General features: G+C 38.1%; 1 protein-coding gene across 2 annotated transcripts in view; it reads left to right on the top strand.

Annotated features, from left to right (window-relative positions):
• Positions 1-21,187, top strand: part of GABBR2 (gamma-aminobutyric acid type B receptor subunit 2) — a 475,771-nt gene that overhangs the window by 63,565 nt on the left and 391,019 nt on the right. Inside the window, exon 1 of one of the 2 annotated variants that reach the window (XM_017813301.1) lies at positions 19,549-19,651. The exons of the other annotated variant lie outside the window; for it this stretch is intronic. The gene's annotated coding sequence lies outside the window, so the exon portion shown is untranslated. Of the gene's footprint in view, positions 1-19,548; positions 19,652-21,187 lie in introns of those variants that run through there. 2 annotated transcript variants of the gene reach the window in all.

Genomic DNA, 21,187 nt, shown 5'->3' with positions numbered 1-21,187 from the left:
ATATAAATGGAAGGAGATCTTTAAACTTAGGCATGACCACCAACAGTGGCATGTATAGGATGTATTCAGTCAGTAAGTTTATAGGTTGGATTAGTAAAGATGGTCATAATTATTGTATCTTATCCACAAAAACGATGATAAATGTCCCTGCTTTCAGCTACTATGTTGGAGAAAAAAAAACAATCAAAAATGTTGGTGAATCTCATTTTCTTCTTTCTGATCTCTGTCTTCTTAAGAAAGACACAATCTTTCAGGAGCTTATTGAGACTAAAGTCACAGACTGACCAAAACCTCCTAATGTCTTGCAGCTCTTTTCGTACTGCTATGTTTTTTGAACGCTGCATTCTTATGATGCTCACAGGGAAACACAAAACATCCAGTGTCCTGTGTCTGCAACTGATGGATTCTTTATCTGATTCAAAATGGAAAATCATACTAGAGCTTTAATTTCCCCTTTGTTTGTGTATTATTTGTTTATTTAAACAGTAGGATATAAAAGTAGTAAATCCAGGCAGAAAGGTTGCAAACCATTTATTATTATTATTTTCAATCTTGATGATCTTTTCTCTATAGCTTATATTGACTTTTTTTAAAGCAAGATTGTTCTGGCTCTCAGCTGATTTCAAGCTGTCTCAGTGGTTTGAAGTAATAAATTTTAAACTTGAAAGAAACTAGTTATGTTTTGAAGTTGGGATCTGAAATCAACTAGCTACAATTTACTTGTGTTCTTAATTCAATGTGTTGAGCTACCACAGCTATTTGTACTCCTGCTTTGTGTACATTATCAGGGAATATTGGGTATAATGACAGTAGTAACTTGAAGAAGGATTTGGGGATCACTTTGTGGGCTGAACAAATATCTGTAATTCTCAAGTGTACAAGAATATTGAGTGATAATAGGAACATTTTATAGATTTTCTTAATTGAACATTTATTCTTTTACTTCAAGAGCATACTCAGTTCTGGTTTATGCATTCGGCAAAGAAGCTGGAAAGAATTCAGAGTAAGAAATAAGACTGATGTGACATTTGGAATGTCTCTTAATATAAGAGAAAAGGAAAGTCTATTTTACTAAAGAGTTGCTTCAGAAGTGACCTGATCGCAGCCTGGGGCAGGATTTCATTGGAGACCATTGTGCAGGGTAGAATTAACTGTAAACAAGTGGGGAAGAAAGTCCAGCTGTCCAAAACACCAGCTGCCTCCTTAGTGACTGTCTTTAACTTACAGTCAGATCTTTTATTTGATAGGAAGCTCCCAGCTTTAACAAAATCCAACCATAAAATTACTTCATACCATTGTTTTGATAGAAGTCAGAGGATTTATAGGCTACAGAGAGCATAATCAGGTAGCAGGCATGTAACATTAAACAGTACATTTCTACCCACTCAAAGATTAAAACAGAATTACAAGTGACTGTTGAAATTAAGAAGCATTCTCTGAGATTTCTGTCATTTTAATTGAAGTGCCATTGTGAAGAAATTGGCTTTTTACAGTAATATAATTTTTTAATACATGGAAAGGGTATGTTCATGTAACAGTGTCAAAAATTTGGCTTGATGACTAGGAAACAGAAACCCTGAGGTTTCCTAAAAAAAAACCCAAAACCCTGCAAGAACAGCAAAATTCAACCTCCAGCAAATAAATTGTGTGTAACAGAACATCCAGTTGTTGTCTGGAAAACACTGCAGAAACCTAATTGGATGCTTAATTAATAGATATTTCTGGTTGTATTCAGTCATCTTGGCCTACTGCAGAGAAAAAATGTTTTTATTTGTTAGCCACAGTGAAACAGCACAGCTTCAGGAGTGCTTACTGAATTTTCATCTTGTGTATTGCGTAAATAATTCTTTATAAATTTCTGATGAACTGTACCTGAGTACACAGAGAGATGACACCATTAGTGCTAAATACCCATGGTCAAGGCCTTTCCTGGGGATTGTTAATTCCTAAATCAGAAAAAAAAAAGGTACCAGCCTTGAAATGCTGTATTGCTGTATTAGTAAAAACTCAACAGGTACACCATAACCCTGATTGAATTAGGGTATAGATTGAATATTCCTTGTTTATTTAGGCAAACATTTTTTGTGCTATCTGTTACTAAAATTATTTGATTGAAGATAAGTTGTGTTTAAGTAAGATCTCTCCCTACTTTGCAGAAGATGATATCTTTGGGACAGTAAAGCATGTTTGTGACAGAAGATCTTGAAAGTAAAACTAGGAAGATGGTAGAGCCAGTAAGGGGCTACATTTTTAGTGAATGTGTGTGAATAGAAATGAATCAATTTGAGAGAAAAAAAGTTCTTCTTAAATAAACCAGAACTATAGTTGTATTCCAACTCAGGTTTGGATCTTTGTTTTTTTTTTATAAACCTACACAAGTGCTCATTGGCCCCTTTGTGTCTGTTCAGGCAAACTGTACTTTCCCCCTATTGGAACATGGTCAGAAAACTTTCAGAAACATATCTCCCCGTGGAGTGCTGTGAGGTGGGGGAATAAGGAGGGCAGATGACTGCTGCAGCAACCAGTAGGAGGTTTGCCCTGTCCCCCACCTGTGAGCGCAGGGACGTGGTTAGGGTCCTGCTTTGAGAAAAGGACTTGTTTCTCGGCTGCAGGGTGGCACCACAGCTGCCACAGTTTGGCTTGGGAGCCCGTGCTAGTGGTGTGAGAAAGAGAAATGAAAAAAATAATGCAGATGGCTTTTATCTACAGCAATGAAAACATCTTAAGTTTGTCCACTGTTTCCATGGTGACCATGCCATCATATGGTCTCCCTGGGTAACAGGCAGGAGGAGGAGAATGCTCAGAGTCCTGAAATACATAAACCAGCATATTCTTATGAGAAATTGTTTTGCTCAAAAAGCAAATAGATTAGGGTGTTTTTTGTAGAACGGCATCTGTGCTTGCACTTGTGCAATCTCGGAATGACAGTGGCTCTATTGATGGGACTGTCAGCTATTCAAAAAGCTGTGTATGAGAAGTAAGCCCCATTGCATCAGGGGGAATTATTCAGAGGCTTGTGACACCTGGATAAAAAGCAAATCTGCACATTACATTCTTTCAGGCTTTGGGTGTAGTCCATGCAGAGTCTGAAACGGGGTGACTGTGAACCACCTGCATCAGAGAGCGTCTCTGCAGTTTTTGTCTTCAGTGTATACTCAAAAGATACCCACCTCTTTCTTATGCTGATCAATTATTCTGTAAAGTTGTTTGATTTCAGTTTTGTGTTTTAAAGGAAGACAAGAAAGGAAAGGAAGAAGAGGAAAAGGCAGGGGAGGGAAAAAAAAAAAAAGAAAGGAAAAAAGGTATTTTATACTGACAAGATTGGACCTGGGTGGCAGGGGAGCACTGCCTAGGTGCTGGCTCCTGCACTCTGAGGAGATCCTTCTGCTGGAAGGGCAGGCTGCAAGCTCTGCATGTCTTGGGGAAAGAGGTGCAACTAGGAATGCCCTGAGAGAGACCATGGAGGTGCAGTCAGGCATGACAAGTAAGGAACTTTGCTCACACAAGCAAACCAGAACTGGTTGGACTTGGAGGTTTCAATCTTGTGACTGCAAATTGGCTTCAGTCACTTCATCATGTGACCCTGTTGCTTCAGTTCCTTGTCAATCCCATCTCTTTGTCCTTTCTTGCAGTTAGGTGTGGGAGGGGTAGGGAGTATGACCAAACCTTATTCCATTAGATTTTAAATTTATTCTTGTTCTATTTGATTTCTGTTACCCTCTGTCCTGGCTTGCCCTTGCAGGTGACAGCTCAGGTGGCACAGTTTGTGGGCACAGGGCATTCCTATTCAGCTGGGAACCCAGAAGGACTCTGTGAATATGTGAAAGGCTGGTTTTCATTTACATGAAATGATATTATATGTACATAAATACACTGTGCATATTTATTATCTGCATCTGCAAGGCTCATGTACTGTATCTAATAGATCCTGTACAGAACTGGTAAATTTTTGCCTTTTAAAGGGAAACTCACAGGAAATGCTCAACCTGTGCTTCCTATAAAGCTAAGATACACAGAGGTGGACGTGGCAATCTGCAACTCCAGCAAACCCAAGTGCCATGGACTCAGTGGCCAGTGTTGATTGGGACTGAAACAGTTTGGCCTTCTGTTACTTTGAAAATCTTGTTATGGTAAGGAGGATATATATAAGTAAGCAAAGAATATATGTATATATAATATATGTATATATGTGTAAATTATATATATATATTTATATATGTAAAGCCAAACATTTATTCTTAATATAACTGAAAGATTATGAGTCTAATTATTATTAATTGTAGAAAAGCAAGACTAATAATGCTGTTAAAATTGTTACACACCAATCTCTCCTGGTGTTATGATACCCCATCTACTCTTCCCCTGGTTCTTGAGGTTAAACAATCAGGTTGGTCCAGCAGGAGCTACTCTTAGTAAACCCTTGCTGATTCTTCCCAGTCACTCGCTCCTTCATGTGCTCAGAAATTAAAGAGGACTAACTCCATTATTTTCCCAGATCTGAGGTCTCTACTTCGCTTTTTCACTCCCTTCAGGGTCTTGAACCCTATTTCAGGGTCACCACAGCCAATGCTACAACTGATTATCCCATGTCCATCTGGTGCTTCCTGTGTTAGTTAACTGCAGATCCAGCTGTGCATCATATCTGGTTGGCCCATCCTGTACCAATATTGACAAGTTATCTTGTCATGTGATGTGGTACATACAGCCTGTATACTGCAGACACCCACAGCATCTGGCAGCTTGAGTGGCATCCCTGGGCCCCTGTGCACACCCTTCCGCTGGTAGCAGGAGTTGGGATGTAGTTTTTTCCTCTGCACTCCAGAGCAGTCTGCTTCTCACAAGACTATGAGTCTTCCTGCCTGCTGCTCTTTTTACTTGTGAGGGACTCCAGTGCTGCCCTTGTGGGAAATGGTACCGAGACATTGTCTGCTGTGTGGTGAAGCTTCCCCCAGCAGGTCCTGTCTTCATCAGTAATTGGTACCACTCCTCTGGACACTCCCTACAGTCCCAAAGTTTGATCCTGACTTAGTAGCTCTCAAATGCAGTCCTTTTCCTTAAGTGGAGAGTGTATTACTGTTTGTATTGAAAGTAAGCTGGTCTATCAGTACTGAAATTCATCTTTTTCAGCCCATCCCTATGCTCCAGAAAGCTATGTGGAGCTGTTATCTTTAACACTTTACCTGCTTTTCCTCTTTACTTCCTGTTAGTTTCCCCTAGCAAATATATCAACAGAGATTTTTTTTGTATTTGCTTTCAGCACTGGGTCTGCCTTCTTGATGACCTTAATCAAAGCAGAGAGTTTTTAGATTTGTCAGTGTTTGTGTCAAAGCATGACTTGATTGATGATTTGATGCAGCCAAGGCATCTTCATTACACAAAACTGGAGGGTTAGATCTGCTCGTCTCTGTCCTAGGTACTTTCTGGGCACAAAAGTTGGTAGCTGGGAGGTTCCAAGGAGAAGTTCGTATCTATCTCCCTATCTCTTTATCTCGATATGATCTCTCACTTCTCTAGCCCAATCAAAAGGAAATCTGAAAATGCAGAATTAAGGTACCATTTAAAATCAAGTGATCAACAGAAAGCAACATATGCTGGGACATATCTAAGGACCTGGGGCAAAAATGGGAGAGTAGACGAGGTCTGAATAATTTTCACAGGTGAAAAAGGAATAGGTGGTTCATTGGTCAGTCCCCAGGTGTTTTTTTTGTGGCACTTAAATTGCTACCTTTCAGAATCACAGAATATGCTGAGTTGGAAGACACCCACAGGGATCATCAAGTCCAGCTCCTAGCCCTGCACCTGTCCTGTTTTAGAGAATTATGGAAAGCAGAAAAGCTCTTGCTGAGAGTCCACAGCAGGTGTGTGCCTTAATGTGTAAAGTCTTGCAGTGGTGATGGCTGTCTCTAGTTTTTCAATCTCTCTTGGAGCAGGTCCTGTTATTATCCCTTCCTTTTGACTTCTGTTCCTTGCCTTAAGTCATCAAACACTCCACAAGGTTCATGTCTGCATTGAGACATATCAAAGGTGCTTTTTCCAACTTTCATATGGTCACCACTACAGAGTTTATGAGAAAAGAACATAGATGTTATGCTCTGGAGTAAACATACTACCAGATATCAGCAGTCAGTAAATCCTAGGTGAAGTTTTCATTATTTACTTTTGCAAGTAAGCTTTGACAAGAGAGTTAAGCTAAGAAACTGCTAACTTTCAATTTTATTTTCCAGAAATTCATGAATTAAGAGTTAAGATGTGGTGAAAAACTGAGTTTACTCAATGTTGTGGTTTGACTGGCACAGAATGGCCATGCTACCTTGGAGATAGTGTAAAGGATTGTTTGTTTACTGTCTCTAAAGTTACAAGAAAAAGAACTAGTAATACAACTGTAAGGAATTTAACACTGGATCACAATGATCACCAGGGTTTTGGGTTTTTTTTAGATTGTATTTGTAGGTTCTTACCTTGTGCTGATTCACAGCAAGGAAGCTTCTTGGAAAGTTTAATGAGAAACTTCTTGATCTTCCATCATGATTACTTTCTTCTCCTTATTTCTGTTTCAAGAGATTCCACAGAATCAATTAGGAGAGGAGTTGATTTCACCTTCCACACTGTCAGATGACTGCTCAGAAGTGCAAAGCTATGATTTTACTATTTTATTTTTTCATAAAGTCAGATAGGACTGTTGAGGATTTTGGTGCTAGTAGCCTAGTTGTAGCACAAATAATGGGAAAAGCTCAGAAAGTGTGTAAAGATACCTTAAATTTTATTGGATTTTTTTCCCCATGAAAAAAATATCTGTGGTATTCAGTAACTGGTAATATAATTGTGGAGAAAAGGAGTAGGCACAGTGTACTTGTCATTAAATGTGTACAATCTAATTAGGAATTAGTTCTGTGAAAAAATACTTAATAAAGCCTGATGTCCTGGAGATTTGAATCCTCTGTCCATCTGCCTGATCTCTGCATGCACTGTGATAAATATAATTTAAGCTTTCTTTGTGTCCAGTGGGATTTCGTCCCTGTTCAGTCTTTATAGCGCTGCTAGCTACCTCGTGTTCCCTAATGCCTTGAGCTGTGGCTCAAGCAGAGTCTGTGTGTGGCCAGAGAGTGCCCATATCCTGCCCACTTGGCAGATGACTGAGCGTGTGGGACTGTCTCACCTTAGGCAGTAGAGCACTCTAGTTTGCCTCTTACTGTTTCTTGGTCATTAGTTTTCATCCAACATAATAATAATCCTTTGGGAGTTCAAAAAGGTGAAGGGTTATGAAGAGAATGATAGAACTGGTACATTTAGAAAGTCACTGAAGAAGTGAAAAAGCAAAGGGCAAGATGTGATGTTTTCTTGCAGGTTTAGGATTCCATGCCTGGACATTAAAAAGAAGCTTTTCCTCCTAGTGGTTGTTTCCTGTAGGTAAGAAAAACCCTCCCTGGGTGTGATGCATTCAGTCTAGGGGTGAATCTGTGCTAACACCTCCAGTAGGGATTGACAAATTCTGTCCTCAGGACAGGATTTGGACCTTGCTGGTTTTCGGAAGAGGATAATCCTTTATGGATTTCAGTCACAGTCAGCACAAACCCAGAATTTGTAAACAACAGCAGAAACAATGAAGAATACAGAGGAGGGAAAAGTAGTACTGAAAGGAAAATCCATCATGTGGAAATAGTGGTAAATTTTAAATTTTTCTTAAAGTCAAAGGAATAATCACAACCAACAGCTTAGTGTAATTTTTGAAAAGAATGAACTTGTTGAAAAGTGTTGATATGGCAGAATTCAGGAAAAAATAATATGGGAACAAGTGTGTTTGTGCTGTACGGATCCCAAAGTGTTAACAGATTTGGTATAAATGCATTTCTAAAAATATACATTTATGAAGAATGTCAGTAGAGCGAGATGAGTTTTTAGCAGGGCTGACTTCCTTTCATATTTATAAATCTTGCCTGCTTGCGTGGTCTCTAAAGTAATTTGAAATTCCGTATTTGCATATTTATTTCTTCACCTTAACATAGCAATAAAATGTATAGCCATCTCGATTTTTATTATGCATCTCATGCTTGAATTTAAATTAAAGGAAAAGAACCAATTCATTAAACTGTAAGCTATGACAACTACAGGGATTTTTTTATTTAATGAATTTTCCAGTGAGTGAAATTATTTCTGTGGTTTTTAACTGCAGTTATATTTTGATATGATAACAAAATATTTTAAGGTTGAGTTTTTTCCTGTGTGTGTAAAGAACCAATATCACATGTATACCAGGTAATTCTACTTTTAAAACACAAGATGAGTTTGCTTCTGCAAGAATTGCCATGTCAATACTTCTTTCATCAATACTTCTATTAAGCTGCTTTATGATAGAGGATGTGCACATATCATTCCCCAGGATAAAGGGTTGGAGAAACATCTTTTCCATTTACAAATCTTTCTGAAATTATCAATAAATAATAGCTCACTTTTCAGGAAGAATGTGTAGAATATAATGACCGCATGTCTATTAATTCTATGATTATAACTGATGTTATGAGATTTTTCTAGAAGTAGATAATTACCAGAAGATAAAATAAGAGAAGTATTTCCTCACTCAATGAGATTACAGTGTCCATAAGAACACATCTTGTGGAAGCATTTATATGACAGCAATAGTAAGTGTAAAATGAAATAAATGCTAATATTGTATGTACCTAATTCATCTCTATGACCTCCATATGGAAAACACTCACTAAAAATGCTCAATTAATAATACTGACATTTTGCACAGAAGGAAAGAATGAGTAATTTGGGTGATTTTCTTGTTTGCAGTGTATTGGGCTTATTCTCTTTAGGGAAAGGGAATTGTGCTAAAATTTTGTTGTACTTAAATCATGCATTTAAGGATGCAAATTGCTTTCCCAGATAATGAACACAGTGTTCTAATAAGTGATGCTTTAAAATTAAATGAATCAGTTTAAACTTAACCGTTTATGTAGTATTTTACTGCTATAAATTATTGGAATTATGGAATTGCGTTCCAATGTTGTCTCCTCAATCTCGTATTCTTCCATTTCATGCTCTCCTCTTGGTCAGGCATATTAGTCTCCACGAATGTCTTTGACTTCAGGTTTCAGCTTGACGTGATTCAGAAATATTATTAATATATGTGAAAGTGTGACACTCTTCACATGCTGGGTCAGGTCTGATCTGCTTGACATATACTCTGAAAAACCTTTCAGAATAATTACTTAAAAAAGAAAGTAATTTCCCATCCTCTGGGTTGCAATGAAGATCATTAGCTGTGATATAAATATATTCCATTCAAAGGTGGAATATTCAAAATGTTCCAGATGCTCAAAACTGAATGTGGAAATAGAAATTATAAGGTGTTTTAAGTTCCTAATATAATTTAATTCCATTTTGACATAGTTGGTAAAAAACCAGTACTACTCTCTGCACCTTCTATTTTGTGGTATAAATAAGTCAAGCTAATATTTAGCCTTCTCCTAAGATACACTTTCCATTCTTGTTATTGCTATTATTTTAGAAGCCTTTCTCTTCATCAGTTGCACAATGAATTAATCATTCTCAAATGTTATGATTCAAGATGCACATGATAGTCCTTTTTGGATTATTTGCTGTGTCTGGAAACATTTCAGTAGATAATTTTTAAAATTGCATTTGATGCTTTTGCATTTAAATGTGATGTTTAAATATTTACCCCTCAGTTTACAACCAATGAGCTCCAAACCTAGTGTGTACTTCTGTTTTACTGATTTATCTTGGAAGGGAGATCATCTCATTCTAGCCCCCTTGCAGTAGACTAAGTAATTTACTGCTCATGTACATATGCAACACGTACAGGTATGTTATATGGTCCAGTTGTCATCTCTGGGCTAGAAAAATGTTTTTACAGTGCCTGCTGCAGTCAGAGGTGTGTTTGCACCCTGTGAAACCCAGTCTGAGCAGGTTTACATAGTTAGCCTGGGTGCAAGCCAGAGATGTTCTGGAGCAAAAAGCATGAGCTACTGAGCCAGTATTCATAGTCCCAGTACAAAGGCAAGGCTGCAAGAGATGGACCATTGTTATGCAAGCTAAACTAATAATAACTAGCTTGCCCATGTGCACTGCAGCCCTTTGCTGCAGGGCATGTGTTTGCCTTCAAAGCGGGGGAATCGTGACCATACCAATCCCAAAGGAGTTACATGCCTGGGTGGTCTGCCCCTGGTGGCCCATTTTCTCCTTCAGAGCAATGGGAGAACGAAATTGCTCTCTGAGGATCTTTCTTGTGGAATGTTAGCTTTCTTGCATTCATTTAGGAGGCAGAGCGGAGGAGGAGTAGAAAATAAGCAGACTTCTTAGAGTTGTGCTAGAAATACAATAGGGTCCTCTGCTTAATTTTGCTTCACCATTAGGAAGAATTAGTTGAAGGACACAAACCCCTAAATTCAGATTCAAACTCTGCAGTGTAACTCAGTATATTAACAGAGACAAATTCACATCTGTCAGTACAAATACAAGCAGGAGACTGTCTAGTCCAGGAGACTGTCTAGTCCTAAGTCTTAATATTTGCATATGTCCAGTATGTGATATCTAAGCACATTTAGTGATCTCACTGTCTACCTCAAGCAGTTCCTCTGCTTTAAGGATATTTGCTCATTCTAACATGTCTTCAAGAAACTAGAATTCCCACTATTCATAACAGAAATATGATAAAGGAAGAAGAAAGCTAGAACTAGAGACAGATGGAGACAGAAAGAAAGAATGATATTGGGTGTATTATGTGTGGAACTAGAGACTTGCTAATTACAAATGCTGAACCTAGGAACTGGGAAAAAAGTGTGACTTAGAAATGAAGACCTTACATGTCTAAAATTTTTTTTCTGGTGTTTTGGAAATTTTCAGAGACTGTGGAGCATTTTTTTTTTTTTCGTAGCAGAAGAGCCCTATTGGTGGTCAGGGTCCTTTTATGTATGTCACTTTGGAGATGCAGAGGGAACAAATATCTCTAATACTTCTGGAAATTTGGATTTAATACTTTAAAAATGCCTATTTGTCATGCAATTTGTCATTTCCAGTATGTGGAAACCCTTAGGTTCATTCTTTGGTTCAGTTATTTTTAAGATTGCGAAAACTTCTTTTGTGTTGCAGATGTGTAGTGTCACGTATTAATTGACAGTGACTGACCTGACTCCTTTTTGCATTTATAGTGTTTCCAATTGTTATAAGTGAGTCTAGCTGGGAATGTTGCATCAGATCTATAACTTACTGAAGGAACAAAATGACTCTTAACAGTGTTCCAGCATGAGGAAGAAGGTTGTAATTTAGAGACCAAAAAGGAGAATTAAGAGGTGTTAATTATCTCATCCCTTTGTATGTTTGTCAGTTTTTAACTGGCCACTATAGTTTTAATATACAAAAGAACTCTGTCTCATTTTCATTTTGTTACCTAATGCCAATTTACTGATGTGGCTGTGAATAACCTCAAAACTGCTTTCTATGACCAAAATGAAAACCATTTTTTCAGTTTTGTAAATCAGGACATTTTAATCCAATTGAGTAATGAGATGGTCTTAATCTTATTGAGAAAACATGTAAAAAATAAATCACATCCTTAACTATGATGAAGCATTTTGCGTTATCTTGCACAGCACAGTACAAATCAGTTAAATTATTTTTTTCTTAAAAAAATAATCTGTTCATTATTATTTGAAGTAAATTTTTTTTTTTTTTTTTTTTGGTTTGAGAAGTTGCAGCAATGGGAAATTTCTTTGCCTCTCTCTTTTGGAAGCATCTCTGTGTGATTCAGCTGCAGTAAATTTATTTCTTTTAAGTTGCTTTGGTACCTACGTTCTCTAGCTATTCTTATTTTCCGTGATAGAAATATTAACCTAGAGTTATGGGACAGATCTAGGTGAGTAGCATCAGAAGTATATGCTTAAATTTTTTAGTTTAAGTCTGATGTAAAAATCAAAAATAAGCTTCTGCTCCAGCACTTTGAAGAAAGAGTTGAAATGTCGTTTAGTCCTTACATAAAAGAAAGTTGATGCTCTTTTGAGGAGAATGAAGGGAGACATTTTGGGCATTTTTAAGTGAAATAACTGACATGGGTATGAATTACTGATAAGCTCTTTGTTGAGGAAATGACAATAGGAATTGCAGTGGGGCAGTAATCACAAGTCAGAAGCAGCAGTTGTGACTCAAAAACAAACGAGTTTTTCAGCTAAACAGTGCTGGTTTTAACTGTAGATCAAGGATAGAAACAGTGGGTTTGTCCCATTTGATGAATGTTCTGTGTCTGACCTCTTACCGGTAGTACTTGATCTATGCCAACTTTTAACCTCTAGTTTAGCGTTATGTAGAGTACTTACTATGAACTCATATGCCTTAATATAATTTGGACATGATCCAGGAAGTCGTAAGAGTGAAAAATAATTTCTGTATGACACAGTCTTCTAAAGGTGTTGAAGGCTGAAGTGTGTCAAAACATGTTCACCTTCTGTTCTCTGTTGGTTACTGTCCTGCACTGTGGATGGATCCAAGCATCTCTACAAACTGAAGGAGATGAGACTGTTATGACAAACTTCTAAACAGAACATGGCAGATAAGAATTTCCTACCCCATTTTCCAGACCTTTGCGGTGGTCTATCTATACCTGTCTCTGGGGAACTGAGTTTCACATTGCTATTTATAAATAGAAATTACGTGTTTGAGTAAAAGCAGATAATGGCAATGTAGTTAAGATTCTCATAAATGTATCACTTTCAGCAACAAAGTATCTTTTGCTTTTATTAGGAAAAGGGTTATCACTTGTGTGCAAATAGGCTAGAGCCTTTATTGAGGGATATATTCATGTAGTTGCCTTCAGGTCTGCTGAACAGGCACGCAGAGGTTAGTGCATCTATTCAGTGCTTAAATGCTGTTAAAAGAAAGAGTGGAGTTCATCAATTCTACTCACTTAAATCTATTTGATATTATAATTTGTTTTCAGCAGCCTCCTAGAGTTAACCTACTTTAACTTCCTTGTGTGTGCCTGGCAGCTTCAGAGCCAAGTGCCTGAACCATATGTTTGAGAGCCGTGTGGTTATGCTGAGGCATCAGCCGGGTGGGAGAGGGAGTGGTTGTGTAAGGAGGCCAACACAGCCTCGGGGAAAGGGCCAAGGAGGCATTGGGAAGAACATAATCTTATCCTCTATTTTACTTAGTAGATCCAAAATACAACTGGTTTTGAGACAATCCTCATTACAGGTGATTCTGTGGCTGAGCCTGGGAATTTTCCGTTGAGAAATACAGAATATTTTCAATATATCTTGGAGAACTGCTCTGGGAAGGAATCTGCTTGACGAATCTGTTGTCAGGGAGGCATGTGCAGGCTTAAACCCTGTGTTGCTTCTGTCCTTAATTTTAAGGATCAAGGGATAGATGTCTAGGCTTGCTCAAAAGATTAACGTATAATTAATGTATCACAAATGTATAACAATAAGCAGTACAGATTTAAGTATGTACTGACCACTAGCTTCAGCATGTTGTGATACTACATATATACAGCGTCTGTCATAAATAAGGTAACTGACTAAATGCACTACATTTATAGGATTAAATGACAGATAGTGTGTTGTTTGGTTGTTTTTTTTTTTTTTTTTTCTAAATAGGTTTATTAATGATAATAAAGGACAAAATAACTTTGAAGAAATTTCTTGCATGGGTAGGGCGAAGTGCAAAGAGCCATTCTTGTGAAAACTTGCCACATAAATATATATGGCTAAAAAAGCATGGATTTATTGTGGAAGATTTGGGAGGGGTTCTTCTTTGATTCCTGGTTTTATTAGCCAGCGTGGTATGTAGCCCTGTACCATAAGGCAATTAATGTATCTGCCATTGCACTATTCCCTTGCCCTCTGGAAAGGCAAAGTATCAATGTAGCAACGTGTTTACAATACTGCTATGGAAGCAGTCTGTTGCATTTTTTGAAACATGCCATCTTAAAACACTTTTTAATGGGTACCACTCTATCCTGTATATTCTGCAGTTTTAATGTAAAATATTGCATAGTCTCATTATTTTAACTTGTTAGAAATGTAATTGGGGAGGAAAAGCTTTAAAACTTAAATTGTAAAGATAACTTTTTTTATTGACCATTAAGTTATTGCCTGAGCTACTCAAGACATAGAGATTTTTCTAACTAGATCAAGAGAAGTAAATGGTGTTGGGTTTTATTATTTAATGACCAGTTGTGATCTAGCTGCAAAATAGGCTGAGAAATATTGACTTCAAGGAAGATATCAGAGGGCAAAGTATCAGTGCCAGTTACGACTGTGATCCTTCATTGCATAATTATAGATGTTTAGGATGGCTAAAAGGTTGACCAAACTATTAATGTGAGCTTACTTTGGTGGTATAGAAATGAATTGATAGTGTTTGAAGATCTGGACCTACAGGACTAATTCCAGTGAGTTCCTTTATACTGATGCTTTGCAGCAGCACCTTTGTTTTGGAACATAGGCCACCCATGGGTTTGTATGAAACTGTGGTTTTGGTATTAGGCTAAAGAAGTGTAAAAACAAATGTAATCTGTTGCTGTGAAAGAACTGGGAGATGTGCTTTTGCTACAGTTTGAGCAAGTTTGGAATTGTGCATTTGGAGCTACTCACAGAGATGGTGAATTTTCTTTTCTTTTTTTTTTTTTTTTTTGCATTGCTGAGATTTGTTAAATGTGATCTTATATAAAAGGAAGCAATCATAGTGAAATCTCTGGAGACGTTTAAATGTCGTAGAGGGGAAAGTAACTAGAATGCAGAAGAATTTCTAAATGTCAAGATACATGAGTAAATGTAACCTCATAATTTGTATAGTTTGCAGTTATTTAGGTGTATTTATATATTCAGAAAATATTGTATATGATAGCCATTGAAACTGTGTAACTGTTAGGAAAACAAACAAGTTGAAATATGGCCAATTTCACACTGTAAGGAGGAAGAGACCAGATATTAATATTTTAATGATACAGTGCTGGAATACACAGGAGGATGTACATCAAATGCATGCAATACTATATACATTTTATTATAAATGTTGCAGGTAACACGATTTAAAGGTGTTTCCCCTCTATTCCCTGTACTCAGGCAATAGAAACATTTAGCAAGGGGGAAAAGTATGGACACAGCCTCTATCAACTGTTGTCTTTTCCCTCTTTCAAATGAGTTAGCCTTTAAAATACAAACCAACTGTAGGTAATTATAAGGTGTATCTCATAGTTTGCTGAGAAAATATTTTTGAACTTTGGCTTAATTTATTCCAGTGCCATTCAGATGGCAATGTTCATAAACATCCTTTAAATGTTCCCATTGCTTAATGAATGACTAAGTTTTCCATATACTCTAGCTGCCAGTGTAGCTAAGGGTTGTGAGCATGAGATAATCAGGATTGTGTTTTGGGTTGCACAGCATTAAATTTCTGACCTATGCTATAAACTGAACCAGGAGAGATTAAAGCTCTTGAGTTTTACAAACACACTGTCTAAATAATCACAGTTATTTTATTAAGACTGTTAATCATAGAATATGCTGAGTTGGAAGGAACCCATCAGGATCACTGAGTCCAACTCCTGGCCCTGCGCAGGACACCCCAAGAATCACACTGTGTGCCTGAGAGTTTTGTCCAAATGCTTCTAGAGCTCAGACAGTCTTGGTACTGTGACCACTTCCCTGGGGAGCCTGTTCCAGTGCCCAACCACCCTCTGGGTGCAGTGCGATTTCTAATTCAGCATGATATACGTGTAACAAAGTGAGAATCCCAACTGCTGTTCTAACTCTATTTCATCTCTTTATTGTGGTTTCTTGCTGCTAGCGAAAAGCTGGAGATCTGTCTAAGTTTCAGACTCTGTAGCAGTTTCTCAAGGTGATGACTGTGTTTTGTTTGTTCTTTTTTGTTTGCTTGTTTGGTTTTCTTTTTCCTTTTTTCCTCCCTTTGTGTCACAGCACTATGAGCTATTTTCTAAGACAAAATTATATAGGACTGTCTACTGGCTGGACCTTGAGTTTAAAAATACAGTTTTCTCCCCTAGATCATTTCCCACAGCTTATTTAGGTGTAGTAGGGGTATCTTTCCATGATTAAAATAGCTCCTCTGTAAACCACAGCATCAAGGAGTCAAGCAATTTAAGCACCTATTTCTTGCTCTTCTAATTCTAAATATATTTTACCTGATACTTTTCAGGATTTCAGTGCTCTACAGTGCTCAGTTTTGCACATACCATGGAATTAAATCCTAGATTCAAGGAGTCCATGAATTCATGGTAGATTGAATTAATTCCTTTTTTTGTGACAGATGTGTGTATCAGAATAGAAACTGGACTGTTAGGCTAAGTAGTAGGAGGTGCTCTTGTGGATTGAACACAAGCGATGTGGTCAGAGAACCTTGTTAAATGCTTTTATGCTACGGTGCACTTAACAATTTCATGGATTTGTTGCGCGTTTTTTGTTTCCTAACTATGTTCTTGGAAGATGGTGAGATAACACAGCAAGTACTTAGTCTGGATCAATAGCATAGGAAAAGAAGTAGGTATAGGATATGAAAAGAAGATTTTAGTAAGTTTGAGAATTGAGGTTTTGTGTGGAATTTTTATAATTATGGCAATGTGGTCTAATAATGTGAAACTACTTCTTAAGTGGCTGGCATAGTTTTTTAAATTACAACTTATTTTCATTTCTGGCTGAAGAAAGCAAATGTGATAAACTCTGTGAGGAGATTTCAATGCTTTCTGATGTACTCCAGCAGAACAATTGCCATCAGAACAACCAAAAAAAAAGTGTGCCCTGGTGTCTAAGGGCTGCTTGTCTGCCAAATGAAAACATCCATTTATAGAAAACGGAGCTATTAGGGCTCTTTCTAAATTGAAAAATACAACGGGGAAAAATGTATGATCAGAAAGCTTCAGGCATTGTTGTTGTTTTTCCAGTGATATGCAGGCAAAGAGATTTCAAAAATGGAGTATTATAGCAGGGCACACATACGCAGCAGCCTGATGTCAGTGAATGGAGCTTTGTTTCTTCTCCAGCCCTGTCAGGCATGGTCACACTGGTGTAGGTACTGAGGTCTGGTGACTACTACCAGGCTTAATTATTTTGCCTGATCTTATGTTAAACATTATCTTCCAGGCAAAGAGATACTTCTTACCTGCATCAGCAGTGTTTAATACCTTTGCTTGCTTTGTATGACACCTGTATAATTTCTGGGGAAAGCTATGGTTTTGTTGATGTAAAAATCATAGCTATTGTGGACTAATTTTAACTCTGGCACATGGAGGTGGATGGCAAATGATCACGGTGGGTTTACATCTGTTTTTTTTCAGGCTTGAAGTTATCACACTACCCTTGGTCCCCCTAACAATTGCCTTATTTCATTTCTTATGTGTGTTTCTTATGTGTTGTAATGAAACAGATTTCTTTACCCAAATCATTAATTCAGGATGAAACTTCAACTGAACTCCAAAGTGTTAGGAAATTTAGGCAGATGAATAAATGTATGAAAGCTCCAAAGAGAGAATTGCTTGTCTGCCAAGTCACTTCCCTGTGATTAAAAGATGCTGTCATTTAATTGAAATAAATTATTGCTTAAAAATCACGAACCAAAGACTCAATAAAATGACTTCTAGGATTAGCAGACTTTTGAAGATGACAATACATCCCTGAATAAAATCCATATTTATTTTATATGTCAAATTAAATGAGATTGTTAAAGAGTTTTTGCACTTTGCCCGTATTTCATTTTGTTTGCATGGCCTACTTTTAAACTTACTTAAATTAATGTACTTAGAACCAAGACCTCTGAAGATAGTGAAATTACTGTAGCAAATAACCACTGTAAGGAAGAGGAGGATCAGACATGGATGTGTAATATTAAAAGAATTCTTCATGAATCTGCTTTTATGAACATTTATTTCAATGAACTATTGAAAAATATGACTTAAAAACTAAGCCCTAAGATGAGACTTTAAGAAATGCTGCCAGAAAAAGAAATCTCTTCAACTGTTGGTAGTGTTAATGGCTACCACCCACTGCCCATTTGATGTATAAGCAATCAGGGGTGTGGATAAAACTATGGGCTTAATCATCGTTTAGTCAAGCTAAATGTAAGTGGAATTAAATGTCCTTCTTCACAGTGATACCTAGACATGGTAGGAAGATAGATAGGAACCTAGGAAAGCTAGATGATGATTATTGTTTTATTACAATCTTAAGCTGAAGGCATATGTTGAGAGGTTATACATGTGTGTGAGCGCTCAAACCAAAAAAATAGGACAGAAAGAATGGATAATCAGTCAAAAAGTAAGAGAAGAGGTGTGAGTACAGCCTCAGGAGATGTAAAGATTTGCTCTTTGTTATAAAACACACTGGGGATGCATCTCTGCAGCCATCATAAGAGCGACTCACAGTGAAGCCAGCTCAGCTAAGGGCTTCCTGCTGCAGAAAGGGAAATTTCTTGTGCCTTCCCTGAATGAACCTCCCCATCCCACCTGCTTGCCCCTTATTTCAGGGTAAGCTAGTTTAACTCACTGATAAGGGGAAAAGAAATCACCTGTGTACTTTTCTGCTTTTTTATAGTTTCATTATATTCACTGCATGATCAAATGACTGTCAAAACCAGGCTTAGTGAGAGGGTGGGAGGAGCAGAAGGTCAGTGCCTCTTGCTCTCATCAGCAGTGAGGTGTTAGTTCAGCTTCAATCATGGGGATAACCTGTACTCTCAGATGCATTAAGGGCATGGGTGTGAAAAGTGCATGTGGATTGTTATAACAACTCAGTTTTAGGCTTTTTCTGCTTACTCTAGCTTCATATTTTTCAGCAAATGCCAAGACTCTAAATGAAGACTCATTAAAACAGCAAAAGCTCGACTTACCTGAAAAAATGTGTCTAGTTTGCTCTCTTGAGCACAGGCTCATAGTGATTTTATTGAAGGTCTTGTGCTTGTGAGTAGAATCATAGAATGGTTTGGGGGTTGAAAGGCACCTTAAAGATCATCTAGTTCCAACTTTCCTGCCATGGACAGGGATACCTCTCACTAGACCAGGTTGCTTAGGGCCCCATTCAACTTGGCCTTGAACACTTCCAGGGGCAGAGCATCTGCAGCTGCTCTGGGCAACCTGTTCCAGTGTCTTATCACCCTCTGAGTAAAAAAATTTCTTCATAACATTTGATCTAAATCTCTTCTCTTTCAGTTTAAAACCATTCCCTCTTGTTCTATCACTACCTGCCTGTGTCAAAAGTCTCTCTCCCTCTTTCTTATAAGCCCCTTTTAAAGTCTGGAAGATTGCTAAAGTTTCCCGAGAGCCTTCTCTCCCCCCCCAGGCTCAACACCTCTAACTTTCTCAGCCTATCTTCATAGGAGAGGTGCTTCATCTCTGACTATCTTTGTGGCCCTACATCTTTCCTGTGTTGAGGACCAGGTGGGGTCTTATGAGAGCCAAGGGGCAGAATCACCTCCTTTGACCTGCTGGCCACACTCCTTTTGATGCAACCCAGGATAAAGTTTAACCTCTGATCTGAGAGTGCACACTGTTGGCTTGCAGCACAGAAAAGTGTTGCCGGACCCATGACACTGAAGTAGCAGGAGCAAAAACAGACCTGGGAGAGCAGGAACATAGACGCCACTTCCCAGGTGTTCACAATTTAAGGAAAGGCAGATAAAGGTAACAGTATCCTGTGTCTCCTATGGTGGTGCTATCGGGTTCATTCCCAGCTTGGTCAGGTTGTCCCAGCCTGGTCAGGCTGTCCCAGCCCTAGCTTGTGCACCTCTAGTGCATACAGAGGTGGCAGGCTGGGAGGTCTGATAGTGAGATTCAGTCTTCTGACTCTCATGTGTTCCTTAGGCTGCTCAATCTGTCCTCACAGCATCCTTCTTAAAGACAGCTAAATGGAGTAGTGAGTGACAGTAGTTCACCCTTCTCATTGTCTGTTCATCACTTAGATGTCAAGCATCAGTAACTGTGTAATTTCCCCTTGCATTCACTCTTTTGTTTTACCAGAAAAGATGTTAGCATAGGCTTTGAATAGTAGCAGTAGATTTATTGGTCTGGATACATCTAATCTTCCCAATGTTTGTTGACTGTTCATAAATAATGTTGTGCAATAGGTTGAAACGGATTTTTTTTTTTTGCTGCCTTGAACAATTCAGAGTGCAAGCTCCTGACATGACAACAGCGTGTTTAGAAAGGACAAACTTTAAATGCACAGTACAAAACATTACCTCCTCAACTAAGAATAACAGGTAGCAGAATAAACTGTTTTCTTGTGTGTGTGAACAGAATTTGACAGTGATTAATCATTACCATTAAGCAAAAATGTGGGAATTGTAGAAACTTATCTTCTACTCTGGGCCCAGAAGAATGTTTGGTCTAGTGTTGGCTGATCACAGTGTTGGTTCTAGCAATAAATTAGGGTCCTATAGAGAACTTTGTGCAACTTAAGTCCACCATATTGGCAACGAAGGACTGGATTTTAGCCAATTCAGAGCCTATCTGGAAATAAAATGTGGGGCTAATGACAAACCCTAGGTCAATATGAGAATCAGGAATGCAACAATATCCCTTCCTCTCTTCCAGAAAATAATTCAGGCAAAGGAGTGCATACACTGCTGAGGAGGCTGAGTTTTAATGCTGGGCTTAGTGCGCTCTTCTGCTGTCTGTCTTCTGACTGGCTGTACTCATTAAATTCTTTAAAAATTTTAATTAAAGAACAGCTAAGGTTTTAACTTGTATTACCTGCACTAGGTGGGTGATAGGAAACTAGTTATTCCTGACATACAGCGAAGTGCTAGTTATTTACTCTCTCTTTCTCTCTCTCTGTCCTTTTGTCTCTCTCTCTCTGTCCTTTTGTCTCTCTCTCTCTCTCTCTCTCTGTCCTTTTGTCTCTCTCTCTCTCTCTCTGCCTCCCCCTCTTCCCTGGTTTTAGTGTTTGCTGAATACTGTGGGATGTAGGGAAGAGCTGCACAGAAGCTATTACAACTGCTGCATGCTTCTGTTCTATATCAAATTTTGTCTGGTGACAATCCTAAAGGTCCTTGTATTACAGAACTATTGTACTAATCTGCTGATGTGAGGGCTTGTACTCCCTAACTTCATGATCAGTGGGCTAGAACAAAGAGGAGGAAGAAGCAAGAGGGGGCATAGCATGAGATACTATTCTTGAAACTCCTAAATTATCTTCTATAGTAAATTTCAGTCAAA

The sequence above is a fragment of the Lepidothrix coronata genome, unplaced genomic scaffold, assembly GCF_001604755.1.
Source record: "Lepidothrix coronata isolate B3197 unplaced genomic scaffold, Lepidothrix_coronata-1.0 Scaffold40, whole genome shotgun sequence".
Lineage (NCBI taxonomy): Eukaryota > Metazoa > Chordata > Aves > Passeriformes > Pipridae > Lepidothrix > Lepidothrix coronata.
The sequence above is the reverse complement of the archived record's forward strand: the minus strand, read 5'-3'. Positions and strand labels throughout refer to the sequence as shown.